The following is a 13,111-nucleotide window of genomic DNA, read 5'->3' as shown; positions in this document are numbered from 1 at the left end:
CCGGAAATACACTCCTGCAAATGGAAAAAAGAACACATTGACACCGGTGTGTCAGACCCACCATACTTGCTCCGGACACTGCGAGAGGGCTGTACAAGCAATGATCACACGCACGGCACAGCGGACACACCAGGAACCGATCTGTTGGCCGTCGAATGGCGCTAGCTGCGCAGCATTTGTGCACCGCCGCCGTCAGTGTCAGCCAGTTTGCCGTGGCATACGGAGCTCCATCGCAGTCTTTAACACTGGTAGCATGCCGCGACAGCGTGGACGTGAACCGTATGTGCATTTGACGGACTTTGAGCGAGGTCGTATAGTGGGCATGCGGGAGGCCAGGTGGACGTACCGCCGAATTACTCAACACGTGGGGCGTGAGGTCTCCACAATACATCGATGTTGTCGCCAGTGGTCGGCGGAAGGTGCACGTGCCCGTCGACCTGGGACCGGATCAGACCAACGCACGGATGCACGCCAAGACCGTAGGATCCTAAGCAGTGCCGTAGGGGACCGCACCGCCACTTCCCAGCAAATTAGGGACACTGTTGCTCCTGGGGTATCGGCGAGGACCATTCGCAACCGTCTCCATGAAGCTGGGCTACGGTCCCGCACACCGTTAGGCCGTCTTCGCTCACGCCCCAACATCGTGCAGCCCGCCTCCAGTGGTGTCGCGACAGGCGTGAATGGAGGGACGAATGGAGACGTGTCGTCTTCAGCGATGAGAGTCGCTTCTGCCTTGGTGCCAATGATGGTCGTATGCGTGTTTGGCGCCGTGCAGGTGAGCGCCACAATCAGGACTGCATACGACCGAGGCACACAGGGCCAACACCCGGCATCATGGTGTGGGGAGCGATCTCCTACACTGGCTGTACACCGTCATCGAACCCATCGTTCTACCATTCCTAGACCGGCAAGGGAACTTGCTGTTCCAACAGGACAATGCACGTCCGCATGTATCCCGTGCCACCCAACGTTCTCTAGAAGGTGTAAGTCAACTACCCTGGCCAGCAAGATCTCCGGATCTGACCCCCATTGAGCATGTTTGGGACTGGATGAAGCGTCGTCTCACGCGGTCTGCACGTTCAGCACGAACGCTGGTCTAACTGAGGAGCCAGGTGGAAATGCCATGGCAAGCCGTTCCACAGGACTACATCCAGCATCTCTACGATCGTCTCCATGGGAGAATAGCAGCCTGCATTTCTGCGAAAGGTGGATATACACTGTACTAGTGCCGACATTGTGCGTGCTCTGTTGCCTGTGTCTATGTGCCTGTGGTTCTGTCAGTGTGATCATGTGATGTATCTGACCCCAGGAATGTGTCAATAAAGTTTCCCCTTCCTGGGACAATGAATTCACGGTGTTCTTATTTCAATTTCCAGGAGTGTATTAGCAGTCCCTCCAAGCGCTGCTGCTGCCGCTCATGGGCAGGGAAACCAACGACTTAGCGACGCCAGTAAATCGAATAAGGGACGAGGTGCTATAACCATAATGAAAAGATACCAACAATAAACGGCATGAACACGAGGCGCTCAAGGCTAAAGTATGATTCACACCAATCTGACGCTTGTGGCATTTCAGTTTTATTAAGTCATAAACTTTAATTGCCTGCAGTGTATGAAGTTGTACACTGGACGACGACTCTGTAATCGGGCACAATTTAGTAAAACAGATTCTGCTGGTAGCAGCGAAAGGTTTCCACGTACAGCATGGTCCCTAAGCGAGTCAGCCCTTGAGAGCCGGTGAGTAGCCGCATCAAAGGCGGTGCGCGAGTCGTAAAGCGGAGGCCATAGCCATCGCCAGCAGCAGCAGGTGGGTTCGCCGTGCGGAGCATCTGATAACGCCGCCTCTCCCAGGAGGGCCGGCCGACACGCCCTGCCCTGGCGCTACTGCCTCACACTCAGCGCTTTTGGGGCGTTACGAGGGCCGTAAACCTCAGCCGGACAGCAACGAAGGGCAGGGAGTATCAACGTGTAAACGAAAATCCACTCTAAGAAAAAAAAAAGAAGTAGAACATGCTTCACAAAGGAACTATTCGAATGGGTCTGATATCGGTAGATGAGGTGAACATGTACAGTGACACAAGTGATTATAGCTTCAGAAACACTGGATGATTTATTCAGGAGGAAGGTCTTCCCAAACTGAGCAAGTAAATAACGTGTTAGTCCTTCTCTGGCCTTTATGCAAGCTCTTCTTCTTCTTGGCATAGATTAATAATATTGTTCGATGTGTTCCTCAGGGATAACGTAGAAATTCCGTGCAATTGGCAAACTAGATCTTCAAAATACGGTTATGGGGAGAGGGGCCTGTTCATAATGCTGCAAACGTTCTCATCTGGGGGGAGATACGGCGACCGTACTAACCAGAGTAGGGCTTGGCAAGCAAGGAGACAAGCAGTGGATTGGCATTATCTTGTTGAAATGTGGGCTGCGCGATAGCTAGCGATGAAGAGCAACAAAACAGTGTGCAGAGTATCATGGACGTACCGCTGAGCAGCGAGGGTGCTGCAGATGACTGCCAAAGGGAGCCTGCTACGAAATGAAATGACAAATCTGCTATAGAGAGTCATTAAACTTCTATTAAAATTTTTATGTTTTGGTATGCCTCTTCGTACGCACACTGTTCCCAACTGGAATAGAAGGAAGCTCATTACCAATATGTAGAAGCACTTCTTTTAAATCATCTTTGACGAATCAATAAAGAGTCTCCACTTATCAATGTTGTAACTAATTCTGACAGCCTTCATAAAACCATTTATGAAGACACATGCCACAAGACTATCTTGCATGTTGAAAATGGAGTGAATTGTTGCTCTCCTCTCCGGTAAAATGAAACATTTACATTGCTTTACAGAAAATGGCGCTGCTGCAGTCTTGATGTTAAAAATCTCAGCCTTTGCTTTAGATCGCTCCAAATCTCTAATCAGATTACTTAACTCATTTTGAGGCAATTTTTGTGGTTCATCAGTTGATGATATATTTGGAAGAAAGTATGGATCTTGTGATGTACATGGTTCAGGACATTTAGAATCCCCATCAGAAGTACTCTGTCGGTGGTTCAAGTATTGACAATCCTTCCCCATGTAGAACTAGACGTATGGCAGATGGAGTGTTAGGGTAGATCACTGTCCGCTTCTCCTTCTTCTTATATATTCCCTTATTGATAGGAGGAACGACACAAAACTAGAATGCAGTGACATGGTTAGTGGGCTCACGCACTGCAAAGGGCATTGAGCGTCCTTTCCCATGCATCCATTTCCTGAGGTCGCTGGCACAAGTGTTTCACATCACATGCGGAGCCCAGGGTTTATCCTGATAACCTATTCTGCGCCCAAAATAACAACTGTAAGCTTTTTAATCCATGGAGTTATTTGCTGTTTTTGTGAAGCAGATGTTATTATCCACACCCATAGCAAAATGTGCCAGCACTATTAACACAAACTCGTGACATTTTTCTTCACTTCATTAGTAGTCAACCTGAACAACTGGTAGTTCATCTGGAAGCAGATGTGCAAAAATTATTACAAGTGTGAATAAAGTCACTTACGTTAAAAGGAGGGAGAGAAAAAAATCGCTAAAATTCGTACCAAAAAGTTTATATCCAAATTATTGCACACAAATAAGAGAAGAGACGATAATATAATCCATTTTACTAATTATTAAGACTCCGACAAATCATTATAATATTTGATTATAAACGTAACACAAAAATCGATGTATAATTATCTCACCTTAATAAAACATTGTAAAACGAAAACTGGAGCTAATTTGGAATTGCCCTTGTGATATTCGCGATAAGTACATTAGAACTGCTAGGAACTGGCTATTCTCATTTGATTTACATTTTCATTGTAATCACTTGCAGTACGTTCCGAGGTGGACCAATGCATTATTCAATTGCTCAAGTTATGAAGCTCCTCCTCTTAAATAAACCGTCCACTTTTATCTCAAATTATAATCATCTGTTTGTATATGTACATCACAGCTACCGTTTTCCAACCCATTCGGATAGTTCCTACGTGGTGCTTGGTTTGTTTCTCTTCTTTGTCGTAGAGTGTTTGTCTTCTCCTAAGACACTCATGGTTTTAATCTTCGGAGAAGTACTTAATTCTGGAAGTTGAAATTTTGGTCTGCTAGTGGAATGAGAACAAGCAGCACACACAGACGACAAAACACTTATTCTGAATGTAAGGACAATTCAATGGATAGATGGCCTTTTACCAGTCACAGGAAAGGCTGATTTGTTCTTAATAAAAGATTGGATAGAGGTATGAAATAGTACTGTGCACAGGTTAAGAGTGCTGAAAATGTGGATACATAATAAAAGGATCAACTGATATCCTTTACCAAACGGAAATATTAATGCAACATTCCGTCTCGACAGTGTTGTTTTATTAGTACACCTACATCCGCATGTATATGCACGTACTCTGTAAACCACTGTGTATTTCATGGCAGAGGGTACTATCATAATACTACTTCTTGGAGTTTCTTCTCATTCTAATCGCATACAGAGTGGAGGAAGACTGATTGCACAAACGCCTCAGCGCTTGCTGTATTTAATCTAACTTTGTCTTTTCTAATCGATAGGTGTGGTGAAGAATACCACTAGATTACTCACTTCATATTGGTTCTTGACATTTTTTGTATTTCTTTACATACCCCATGTTCAGTAGTATGTACGCTGGTGGTAACAGTTTACACTAAAGAGCATTATTTTATGCTACGTTCCTAGATGGTAATCTGGCGCCACATTGTTTATCGGTGTTCCTTTTATGTTGCTCACGAATAAATGCGCAAAAGCACATACTCTTAAAGCTCGTGATTAACGAAGCAGAAAAATTACACGAACAAGTGGCATAGCAATGCTGAACTTCTATAACCTTGGTTATTTCAGATATTGGCTGACGAAAGAATGACACAGATTAACACAGATGGGAAATGCGTGTTTTATTAAACATGGACAGTTACGAAGCAGGTGTAGTGTGTGTGTGTGTGTGTGTGTGTGTGTGTGTGTGTGTGTGTGTGTGTGTGTTTGGTCATCATTATTACAATTATTAAAAGAAAGATCCCGTTATGTTAAGTAAATTAGTGCGGACAAAGCTTTTGGCATAATGATTTAAGAATATTTCGTTTTAAATTTGTGAATATCGTTGCTTCCCAGTAAGAGTATTCCACTGTTAATACAACATATAAAATTTATTAAAGAATATCCCAAAATTTAACTGAAGACATTGACAAAAATAACAACGTAACATATAACTTATTCGGCAGTCATTTGTTCTAAAATATATATCCTACCACTTTCTTCTTAAATTGGCTGTTGGAGGTTCGTGATAAGATAGTACATGTAAGAGCAGATTTGAGTAATTTCTTCCTAATTATATAAGATTCTTTCTGTAAATGTCGATTTAAACTTCTACCTCATAATGAGTTTTCATGAAAATTAATGCATACCTTTTAAGATACATAATACCTCGTTCCAGTGACTGAAATACCTGAAACAAAAAATCTGTTTGACACTGAAGCTACACTATTTTTTGAAATTGTATTATGCACACAGAAAACACACTCACTCACTCACACACACACACACACACACACACACACACACACATACACACAAACAAACAATAGCTTTCCCTCACAACGAGTAATAGATTAGCTGAAGTGGTACAGAGTGGAACACTGAACCTTTTGGATGTCCGTGGTTAATTTACAGTACCGTCAGCACATGCTGCTGTTGTCGGGGTAGATCGTGAGACCTTCCAGACGCTGTAATTTGCTGAAGTTATTGAAGGCCTTCAAGAAATCACTCCCCTCTGCTTATGCCAATTACACAGCTAGCACATCATCTGGACAGTCTAGTGTAGGCTTCACCCAACAGCTGAACAGTAAAATGGCCCCTTGTGCAGTAGAGTATCATGCCATTCACCCCATGGAATGAAACGTGAAAATTTACAAAAATTCGTTTATACAACGATTATCGTAAGAAGTTTCGGTATTACGTTAAACCAGTAGACGAGTCGTATCCACCATTCCAAACAATCTATGACCATAGGAAACTGAACCAGAGGACGACACAGAAAAGACCGTACTACTAAATGACTTCTTCCAAAACTGTTCCGCACTGTAGTTCCTGCTTTGGATCGTCGCGCTTACAACAGTATGAGTTAATATCGAAATAAGTAGCCATGGACTAGGAAAGCAGCTGAAATCGCCCAGCAGACGGAATGGAGCTGGACCTGATGAAATACTTACATGATTCTACGTAGACTGTGCGAAAGAACACACCCGTCTCCTGGGAGCAGTAAGTCTTTGGAGGAGCGAAGTATTCCTGCTGATTGGGATAAAGCACAAACCATTTCCGTATTCATGAAGGACTTGAACAGACGCGCAAAACTATAGGCCTGTATTTCGGAAGTAGCCTCGGTTGGTTGTAGAATTTTGGAACAAGTTTTATGGTCGCATCTTATGATATGTCAGCTGACCGAAAATCTCCTCCCTAGGAACCATCCCAGCTCTCTCTCTCTCTTCGCCCCCGAGACCCACAAAGAAATAAATACGGGCCCCAGAAGATGCCATGTTCCTTGAAATATGGAAGGCATTCGATCCATTTCCGCAGTGCACCCGAATGTACAAAATACGAGTACACGGAATGTGAAATTAGTTATGTGATTAAACTGAAGCGTTTCTAGCAAACAGAACACAGCATGTCGTTCTGAACGAAGAGACTTCTTAAGACGTAAAAGGTAATTCAGCCGTGTCACAGGGGAGTGTTCCAGGATCATTACTTTTCACAATAAATGTAAAAGAATAACATCGGTAGTTATGTAAGGGTTTTCGCGGATGGTGCTCTTCATATGCAGATAGAAAAACGATATTTTTTAAGTAATCAGTTTTTCGACTGATTTGATGCGGCACGCCATGAATAGGAATTCCTGCACCAATCTCTTCATCTCACAGTGGCACATGCACCCTACGTCCTCAGTTATTTGCTGGAAATATTCCCATCTCTATCTCCCCCTACTCTTTTTAGCATCTAGAACTCCCTGTAGTACCATGGAAGTCATTCATCCATGGAAGTTATTCCCTCATGTCCTATGAGCTTGTCCCTTCTTCTTATCAGTGTTTTCATAGTGGATGCAAGCTGGTGAAGCAACAAGTTTACGCCTCTGCTAGCGGTACTTAGCTGCGATGAGCTGTCGGCTGCATGGCTGCTCTCGTCCTCTGAAAGTCCTATAAAAGCTGCCATGTTCTTGTTAAGTGAGAAAACATGCACTCATCCTTAGTCTTGAAATATGGCGATAGGCACATGCATGGATAGAGCAGTGTGCATATTACAATGCCCTTTCAGTTCTCACAAGAAAAATTAACTACGTGGCTGTTTCATTTCTCTCCTGTTGGAGCTCAATGACATTACAGCTAATATTTAGCTGAATGTCGGCCGGAGTGAACGCAGTGTTCATATAAAATTCCTCCTTTGTGTTGTACAGAGCGTGATGCGCCCTATTCTGCGATTCTGCGGAGAACTTCCTCATTCCTTACCTCTGCATCCACCTGATTTTCAACATTTTTCTCTAGGAGAAATGCTTCGATTTTCTTCTCTTCCCGTTTTCGCATCGTCCATGTTTTATTACCATACAACGCTGTGCTCCAAACGTACGTCCTCAGAAATTTCTTCCTCAAATTAAGGCCTATGTTTAATAATAGTAGACTTCTCTTGGCCAGGAATGCACTTTTAGCCTGTTCTAACTTGAGGCGCCAAGGAAATTGATACAGTGGGGTGGTTCTTTATATATTGGTATTTATATGTTATGAAAAGTTGGATTCAGTGTTATTCCAACTGCTTCACAAGTAAAAAAAGGTTTCGTCAGTGACTTAGTTGTGGTACTTTTCGCAGTTACCTGGCCCGACATTGTGTTTTTATTCAGAAAGACACCACCAAGAGAAAAAATTAAAAATTTAAGGCTCCTTCAATTAAAATTGATTATTGTAATTCACGTTTTTCTATTATGAAAATGCAAAGCTAAGTAGATTCTCACAATTTCGTTAAGTGGAGATCGAAAAAAAAAAACTGAACTTATTGTAAACAAATATGATTCAGTACTTGATAAACTAATCACCTTTACTATTTCAAAGGAAGAACCACTAACCAAGACAATTCTCCCACATTTCTAATTAATTTTATATGTCAAAATTAGCGAATACTAAGATGTTACATCTCTGGGCCGTTATCATTTAGAACAAAGCTGCTGACCTCTGCACCAATGTTCCTCTTCAAAATCTTCATAAAGTATTGAAATCTATCACTTCATGAAAGTAGGAGCTGCTACACAAAAACATTACAGACACTTTTAAGTAATATTTGATTATATTTAGGCTAAATATTACATGAAACTTCCACACTTTCGTGCCTCGTCACGAAATGGCATCTTATATTACCTACAGAGTGTTTCAAAAATGACCAGTATATTTGAAACGGCAATAAAAACTAAACGAGGAGCGATAGAAATACACCGTTTGTTGCAATATGCTTGGGACAACAGTACATTTTCAGGCGGACAAACTTTCGAAATTACAGTAGTTACAATTATCAACAACAGATGGCGCTGCAAGTGATGTGAAAGATATAGAAGACAACGCAGTCTGTGGGTGCGCCATTCTGTACGTCGTCTTTCTGCTGTAAGCGTGTGCTGTTGACAACATGGTTTATTCCTTAGAACAGAGAATTTTTCTGGTGTTGGAATTCCACCGTCTAGAACACAGTGTTGTTGCAACAACACGAAGTTTTCAACGGAGGTTTAATGTAACCAAAGGACCGAAAAGCGATAAAATAAAGGATCTGTTTGAAAAATTTCAACGGACTGGGAACGTGACGGATGAACGTGCTGGAAAGGTAGAGCGACTGCGTACGGCAACCACAGAGGGAAACGCGCAGCTAGTGCAGCAGGTGATCCAACAGCGGCCTCGGGTTTCCGTTCGCCGTGTTGCAGCTGCGGTCCAAATGACGCCAACGTCCACGTATCGTCTCATGCGCCAGAGTTTACACCTCTATCCATACAAAATTCAAACGCGGCAACCGCTCAGCGCCGCTACCATTGCTGCACGAGAGACATTCGCTAACGATATAGTGCACAGGATTGATGACGGCGATATGCATGTGGCCAGCATTTGGTTTACTGACGAAGCTTATTTTTACCTGGACGGCTTCGTCAATAAACAGAACTGGCGCATATGGGGAACCGAAAAGCCCCATGTTGCAGTCACATCGTCCCTGCATCCTCAAAAAGTACTGGTCGTCTGGGCCGCCATTTCTTCCAAAGGAATCATTGGCCCATTTTTCAGATCCGAAACGATTACTGCATCACGCTATCTGGACATTCTTCGTGAATTTGTGGCGGTACAAACTGCCTTAGACGACACTGCGAACACCTCGTGGTTTATGCAAGATGGTGCCCGGACACATCGCACGGCCGACGTCTTTAATTTCCTAAATAAATATTTCGATGATCGTGTGAAACATACAGGAGGCGGCGTGGATTGGCCTACCTATTCGCCAGACATGAACCCCTATGACATCTTTCTGTGGGGACACTTAAAAGACCAGATGTACCGCTAGAATCCAGAAACAATTGAACAGCTGAAGCAGTACATCTCATCTGCATGTGAAGCCATTCCGCCAGACACGTTGTCAAAGGTTTCGCGTAATTTCATGCAGAGACTACGCCATATTATTGCTACGCATGGTGGATATGTGGAAAATATCGTACTATAGAGTTTCCCAGACCGCAGCGCCATCTGTTGTTGACAATTGTAACTACTGTAATTTAGAAAGTTTGTCTGCCTGAAAATGTACTGTTGTCCCAAGCATATTGCAACAAACGGTGTTCTTCTATCGCTGCTCGTTTAGTTTTTATTGCCGTTTCTAATATACCGGTCATTTTTGAAACACCCTGTAGTAACAAGAACAGAGATTGTAGTTACATTCGCAGATTATATTAATTGATTACAGAGTAATTGTTATTTTTCTGCGATAATATTTATTTCGTTACGACGTAAGTTTCGGTATATTTGCGAAGTTATTAGGTATCATTTTTATCACGTTATGTGGCGTACCGCCACATGGACATGCATATTGAAATACAGAGATATGTTAACAGGCAGAATACGGCACTGCGGTTGGCAATGCATATTTAAAACAACAAAGAGTCTGTCACAGTCGTTAGATCGGTTATTGATTCTACAACGGTAGGTTATGGGGAGTTAGGTGAGTTTGGCAGTGGTGTTACAGTCGGCGCACGAGCGATGGGGAACAGCATCTCCGAGGTAGCGATGAAGAACAGAATTTCCCGTACAACCATTTGACGATTGTACCGTGAATACCAGGAATCCAGTAGAACATCAGATCTCCGACATCGCGGCGGCCGGAAAAAGATCCTGCAAGGAGGGACAAAAGACGACTGAAGTGAATCGTTCATCGTGAGACAATTCCGAAATTTGCTGCAGATTTCTATGCTGGGTCATCAATAAGTGTCAGCCTGCGAACCATTCAACAAAACATCATCCATATGGGCTCTCGGAGACGAAGGCCCGCTCGTTTAACCTTGATGGCTGCACCACACAAAGCTCTACGTCTCGTCTGGGCCCGTCAACACAGGAAGTAGACTGTTGATGGGTAGAAACATGTTGACTGGTCGGACGAGTCTCGTATCAAAATGTATAGTGCGGATGCACATGTACAGGTATCGAGACAACGTATGAAGCCACAGACTCTGCATGTCAGCAGCGGGCTCTTCAAGGAGGTGGAGGCTCTGTAATGGTGTGGCGAGTGTGCAGTTGAGTGATGTGGGACCCATAATATGTCTAGATCCGACTCTGACAGATAAAATGTGAGTAAGCATCCTGTTTGATCGCCTTATCATTTCATGTGCATTGTGCATTGCGACGGACGGGCCATTCGAGCAGGACAGTGCGACACCCCACACGTCTAGAATTGCTACAGAGTGGCTCCAGGACCACTTTCCTGAGTTTAAACACTTCCGCTGGTCACCAAACTCCCTAGACATGAACGTTACTGAGTATGTCTGGGATGCCTTGAACGTACTGTTCAGATGTCCACCCCGTCGTACTCTTTCGGATATATGGACAACCCTGGAGATTCATGGTCTGAACTGCTTCCAGCACTACTCCAGACGTTAGTCGAGTCCATGCCACATCGTTGCAGCACTTCTGATCGCTCACGGGGGCCCACACAATATTAGGTAGATGTACCAGTTTCTATGGCTCTTCAGTGAATATCGTATTTGCTCCATGTGTGGAGGATTATTTTGCTATCTATAAAGCGGAAGTCCTTAACTCCAACTAATTTGAGATCAACAATCTTAAAGTTAAGTTTCTTGATATTCTCTTATCGGCTACTTTCCACTACTTTCGTCTTTATTTGCTATCAGTCCGTACTCTGTACTCATTAGACCATTCCACTCAACAGATCCTTTATTCTTCCAGGGAGGATAGCAATGATTCCACAATCTCTATCTGGCCATGATGTAATGTGGATGGGGTTGTGTTGATTTTGGGAAGGAGACCAAACTACGAGGGTTAGGGAAGGATGGGGAAGGAAGTCTGCCATGCGCTTTCAAAGGAATCTGGATTGCCGGACTCGGGATTGAACTGCCGTCCTCCCGAATGCGAGTCCAGCGTGCTAACCACTGCGCCACCTCGCTCGCTCGTAATCTGGATGGAACCTTCCTATGCCTCCCCGCATTTCCCATGTATTTGTGACTCCTGAATAGAATTACAATCCAAAATTTATTCCAGTATTCAGTTACACTTTCTCCACTCTCATTCTTACTGCTAACCCCATTCTCCTGTCACTTCTTCTTCCTTCCCGCACAACAGCTCTTCAATTCCCCATTTTTTAAATTATTTTGTTTATTTTTATTTATTTATTTATTTTGTTATCAGTCGACTCGCTGGTTTGATGCGGCCCGCCACGAATTCCTCTACTGTAATAACCTCTTCATCTCAGGGTACGAAATTTCTTCCTCAAATTAAGGCCGATTTTTGATATTAGTAGGCTTAGGCACCATGGACCTTGCCTTTGGTGGGGAGGTTTGCCTGCCTCAACGATACAGATAGCCCTACCATAGGTGCAACCACAACAGAGGGTTATCTGTTAAGAGGCCAAATAAAAGTGTAGTTCCTGAAGAGGGGCAGCAGCCTTTTCAGTAGTTACAGGGGCAAAAGTCTGGATGATTGACTGATCTGGCCTCGTAACACTAACCAAAACGGCCTTGCTGTGCTGGTACTGCTGAAAGCAAGAGGAAAGTACAGCCGTAATTTTTCCCGGTGTCATGCAGCTTCACTGTATGGATAAATGATGATGACGTCATCTTAGGTAAAATATTCAGGAGGTAAAATAGTCCCCCATTCGGAACTCCGGGAGGGGACTACTCAGGAGGTCGTTGTTATCAGGAGAAAGATAACTGGCTTTCTACGGGTCGGAGCGTGGAATGTCAGATCCCTTAATCGGACAGGTAGGTTAGAAACTTTAAAAAGGGAAATGGATGTTAAAGTTAGATATAGTGGGAATTGGTAAAGTTCGGTGGCATGAGGAACAAGATTTCTGGTCAGGTGAATACAGGGTTATAAATACAAAATCAAATAGGAGTAATGCTGGAGTAGGCTTAATAATGAATAAAAAATAGGAAGACGGGTAAGCTACTACAAACAGCATAGTGAAAACATTATTGTGCCCAAGATAGGTAAGAAGCCCAAGCCTAGCACAGTAGTACAGGTTTATATGCCAACTAGCTCTGCAGATGATGAAGAAAGTCATGAAATGTATGATGAGATAAAAGAAATTATTCAGGGAGTGAAGGGAGACGAAAATTTAATAGTCATGGGTGACTGGAATTCAACAGTAGGAAAAGGAAAAGACGGAAACGTAGTAGGTGAGTATGGATTGGGGCTAAGAAATGAAAGAGGAAGCCGCGTGGTAGAATTTGCACGGAGCATAACTTCTTCATAGCTAACACTTGGTTCAAGAATCATAAAAGAAGGTTGTACACATGAAAGAATCCTGGAGATACTAGAAGGTATCAGACAGATTATAT

This window comes from Schistocerca gregaria, chromosome 2, assembly GCF_023897955.1.
Source record: "Schistocerca gregaria isolate iqSchGreg1 chromosome 2, iqSchGreg1.2, whole genome shotgun sequence".
Taxonomy (NCBI): domain Eukaryota; kingdom Metazoa; phylum Arthropoda; class Insecta; order Orthoptera; family Acrididae; genus Schistocerca; species Schistocerca gregaria.
This window is presented reverse-complemented; position numbering follows the sequence as displayed.